This window comes from Fulmarus glacialis, unplaced genomic scaffold (genome assembly GCF_000690835.1).
Source record: "Fulmarus glacialis isolate BGI_N327 unplaced genomic scaffold, ASM69083v1 scaffold41191, whole genome shotgun sequence".
Lineage (NCBI taxonomy): Eukaryota > Metazoa > Chordata > Aves > Procellariiformes > Procellariidae > Fulmarus > Fulmarus glacialis.
Genome location: NW_009191609.1, coordinates 26,352 through 31,587, shown reverse-complemented (window position 1 = coordinate 31,587; position 5,236 = coordinate 26,352).

Below are 5,236 nucleotides of genomic sequence, written 5' to 3'. Positions count from 1 at the left end.
GGGCGCAGCCCGGGGCGGCCCGCGGCCGGAGGGAAGGAGAAGCTCGTATTTCCCTCCCGAAACGGCGCATCTGGTAGCATCAGAGCACAACGTGAAATCTTTAAGCGAGCATTTGATACGTGTAAAAAGCTAAAAGCATGCACTCTCACCCCCCACCCCCCTTCCTTTTGCCATCTCTTAATTTCTGGTTGTTTTGAAGGGAAGGCAAAAGTTTTGGAAGTTACAGAACTCTCCGTTTTGCTAGTAGTGTTGGTTAATGCCTCTCTGCATGTTCAATGCTGCCTTCACAAACAGCCTCCAATAAACTTGGGCCTGAGACTACGTGGAATGAAGTAAAAAAGAGCATCCTAAGCTTTTTTAAAAAATGTATTCGATAAATTGGAGTTCTGTCTCCCAAGAATTTCTTGCCTAGAACTTTTTAAAGTTGTTTTGAAAACGATTTATTTATTCATTGTTAGTGTCTGTATGGTGAAGTCAAACACCATGGTTGTATAAATTGCATCCTTAACAGAATGATGCTATCTATAAAGAGTAGAAACAAACTTTTCTTGGCATTGCTTCTCATGGGGATAATAGGGTAATAGTTGTTAGTAAGAAAACAATATCAAATTATTATGTGGTTTGGTTTTTTTAAAACCACCTTTATCAGTGGACAGCGTATGTGCTATCATGGCAGCGTGAGGCCTGTAGGCCTTTGCAAAAACTTGGGTAGTTCCCATGGAATGGGTAAATGGTGTTCGAGAGAAAAGAGGTGAGGGAGGTAGACTTACATAAAGAGGTAGTTTTGAGAAATACGAAATACTTTGTACAAGATTTTATTCACAGTGGATAGTTACAGAGCTTCGTTACATGCTGGCATTACATAGCCAAAATAATTTGGATCCAAATGAATTTTTATAAGAAATTAGAAGTATTTCTATGCTGTGAACACCTGTTTTATGCAGCTAATACCACTATCTTGGTTGTGCAGAATAAAAGCAGGGGAAAATTGATGGGACAGGGCTGGATGGAGAAGGAAAAGGGTATAATGCTTAGGATTATTTTTCTTCATTGGCTTATGGACTAAAAAGTAAAAAGGCCTTTGCCAGTAACTAATGTTCAGTCTATTCAGATTTTGGTGAGGAAGTGATCAGATAGATTACCTGCTGATTTTACAACAAAGTTCTTTGTTTTTCCCATTGAAATTAAAGCAAATAAATAAATCAGTTATTTTAAGGATGGCTTTTAGGAGCCAAAGGCTCCTAACTAACTGAGAACTTAATTTAGTTCCCATTACTGGGCACTTGCTGTGGGCTTGTTTATCACAGGCAGGGTACGATATACTTGTTTGTGTTTTAAAATAGGGCTAAGTGTCCGTAATCTGTGCAGTCTGCTGATGGTTTTATCTAACTATCTATCGACTAGCACAGTTAGTAAAAATCAGCTTCATGCAGTTTTGTCTTTCAAGATTACAAAATGGCCTGAATTAAAGTTTAAAAAACCCCACAACATAACAACTTGATAATATCAAATCATGAGGGTGGAAAAAATACGCAAATGTAATAACTGCTCTTCAATGTCCTGTTGGTCTTGGTTCTGGGAGAGGAGTAAACCTATGTAAATTTTTTCGTCTTTATTAGACACCCTACTTAAGGGAAAACTTTTGTTGTTAAGTTGTAATTAAGTGGGAGGATGAAAAAGCCAACAAGGAAAATACTCTAGGTCATTACAGAGTGCGGGAATAACAAATATGGGTAAAATGCCTTGTAGATTATCACATCTGCCCATTGTATCTAAAATATGTTAAAATATGTTGCGTTTTGTTCCTGTTGCATCTTTGTACTGAGAAACTAGTCCTTAAAAGTTCAGTATCTCTCTTTTTCCTGCATTGAAAGAAAGAGGAAGGTTAATGGTTTAAATTAACCATGGTTACTGTATGAAACAATGAACTAGGGTAAAACATTCAATTTCCTCTTCAAGTCCATATAAATGTTAAACAAATGCTGTGGGATCTCTTCAGAGGCTTTACAGGTGCAGTTTTGTTTTGCAAGAAAGTTGAGCTCTTCCAGATCTTTTGCATTTTATATAACCAGTAGTCGGTAACATAGGTGTATAGCATTACCACTGTGGAGTGAAGCAATACATTCCTTTTTTGTGATTCCACATGGCACGGGTCATGATACTCTGCTCGTTGCAGTTGTGCATTGAAATTCACGGGCACAGAAGAGGAAGTGGATGCAATGATGACAGTGGAGGCCTGGGGAGCCGAGGATGATGATTTGTGAGGAAGTTGAGCAAGACTACGATCACGCATCTTGGTGCGGTGGGGAAATAGTGTCAGCTGAGGAGGTGGAGGTACAGAGGTGAAGGTGACCTGCTCCGGTTGTGACTGGCACCAAAAGAGACAGTCGCATCTTGTTTTACGCAGGGCCTCTTCACCATCTGCTGGCTCAGGAAGAAGCAGCGTGCTCTGGCCAGGAGTTCCAGTGCACTGGCATGCAGCACCTCTTGCAATGCTCTTCTCGCAGAAGGAGGTTCTGACCCTCCGTAGGCTCTTAGGAATGAAAGTAAATGTACCAAATATCGTACTGTCAAAAAAAAAAAGGATCGGTGTAATATGTTCCATGTTTCATCTTCAGTTACTTTTAGAGCTGAGTAGAGCTGTGAATATATTTTAAACAGGACGTGTGTGTTAAATTTTATTGTTCTTATTAAAAGTGGCAAAAAGATGGCTAAATACCATGATGGGAATTCATTCTGTTAGTGGCCACGTTTTTGTGTAGTGAAATTAGGAGTTTGTAAATTCTGTAATACCTACCAGATTTAACAAAGGAGGGAAGTAATTTTAGGAATTTTTTGACTCATCCTGTGCAGTCAGGTCAGGTAAACCTGTGTCTTCAGTTAAATTCAATTCCCAGGGAAGAGGACAGGGCCATTGTTGAAATTATTAAATCCTGCTGTGTGTGCAAGGCCACAAAAATGCCTTTTTAAAATGATCGCTTTTATTTCCTCCTGCCTTCTTGTTTCTCCCTGTGAGAAACTGTCTGTTGCACTTTATACAAACCACACTCGAAGGAAACAATAGTTCCATTGAATTGCAAAGTAAGCACAAGGAACTCTGAAATGTTAATCCAATAGCAAAGTGTGCCCTTTCCCTGCATAAGACTTACTGTGCACTGAGTCAAAGTAAGAATGTTTGTTTTGTATGCAGGTCTTCTCTAGAGATGTGCGAGAAATGTTATTTCATCAGTTTTATTTTAGAATTTTGGGCATAATTTGTAATAGCTGTTTTCCTATAAGTTAGAATTTGCCATGAAATCAGAAGAGCATTGCCTTATTCATAGTCTGACTTTTCTGTACTTTGAAGTTACACCAGGTGATGCACTTTCTCATTCTTGAATGAGCAATACTGGATTGCTGTAGATTTATCTTTTGTGGTTTCTAATAAGGAATAAATCCCTATAAAAACAATTCTTAAATAAAGGCAATTAAAAAAAAAATGTTATACCTAAGACTACCTGAATTTTTTAGGTATATTCTTTGTAATGTAGTTCAGAAACTATTTTAATAATTCTTTTGATTGGGGATGATTGAGGTAGTGAGCAACTTGATTTTTTTTTTTGTACAAGATGCAGATAGAAATGTAGAACACATCAGCTGTGAGTATTGCTACTAGAAAGTCATGCTTTTGATTATTTATACTTATACAAGCTGACATTTCTTAAGTACTTGAGTAGGAGTATCTTTGAAAACTTCAGTTATTTTAGGAAATTAAATCAGGCAGATAATATGTGTTTAGTTTGTAGTAACATTTAAATGGTTTAATTTTGAAACTTCTGCTCTTCCAAGCTTTGTAGCATGAGTTTGAACATCAGCAGGCAATCTATGCACTGTTAAGGATATGCTTTTCCTCCCTCCATTTAAAAATTTAATTAAAAATCAGACAAGTGGCATCTCTCTGAAAAATGAGTTTTCATACACCCATTCAAACCTTGACAGCGAGTCAAATTAATTCTGTAGTGTGCATAATGGGAGCAGAGGGGCTTACAGGCACTAGAATACCCTTCTCTTTGGAAGGGGGTTTGAACCCCAGTCTTGTAAATCTTGCTGTTTCTGTGCTGTCACCCAGTAGCTGGGACATTCCCGGCCAAAATTTGGGTTCACCTCCAAGTCCACATACATGGCCACTGTTTTTTGTTACTGTATTGAGTTACTGTAAAGTGGTTCTGTTCATCTAAAAGCAACTCAAAACCACACTTAACTTGAATTTTCTGAAGGCAATTCTTGTGGTTTTAAAATCATAATTCCTATATGTACAGTATATACAGGAGTAACTTACTGATTTTTGCAACTTACTGTTTTCTCATGTGCAGCGTGCCTTTTGTAGAAATCAAATAGGCTACATGGCTTTTTTTGTTGTTTCCCCCCCTACTTTTTCTTCTGATTTTATTGGTGTTTGAAGCTTACAAAAGGTCACAAAAAGTTTGCTTTTCTGTGGGTAGTTGGTGACAGTTCCTTATTTCAAATTGTTGGTGAACTGTTAATGAAGCTATTTAGGTAAGACATTGCAGAAACAGTAGCTGCTGACCACTGTGATCAGTTGGGTGCTTACAACTTAATTTCTCTGGGGAATTTTTTTGCTGCACTATTTGTGTAAATTTTGAAGCTAGAAGGAATTATAGCTCGATCGGTCTGATATAAAGACTGTCTTCTACACAAGATAAATATGAACGAGTTAAATGCTTTAATTTTAAATAAAAAGAAGTTGTACTCTCTTGGTTTTCGGTGTCTTAAAAAGACTAGCTTGTGGTACTGTTTGTATTGATAATAACAAATTGTAAAATAGATACCATCTTTCTTAAGAGAAAGTGAAGATACTTGCTTACAGTCAGAGTCAAGCCTCCATCTTTGCTTTCAAGCGGAGCTTTTGCACAGCTCTGCATAGGCCTTCCGTCAGGCTGTGTGCCTTGCTACCTCTTCCTCCTTCTCTCCTGTGCAAAGCAGCAGTCTTACTTGCTCTTCCCTTGCTTGGGCTTCCTCAAATCACCGTGTTCTGCTCGGCCTGGAAGGACACTTCTCCCGTTAAATATCTTTTCTGAAAGCTCTTCTGACGAACCCTCTATAGCCTACTCTGCAAAGGCTTCTTGATGTTTTGTTTGCTCCATAGCAAAGGAGTCCTGGCAGGTCTGTCCTGTTTGATCATAGGAGCCTCACTGAGGAGCTACTGAGGGTGATTTCTGTCAATCCTGAACACCTC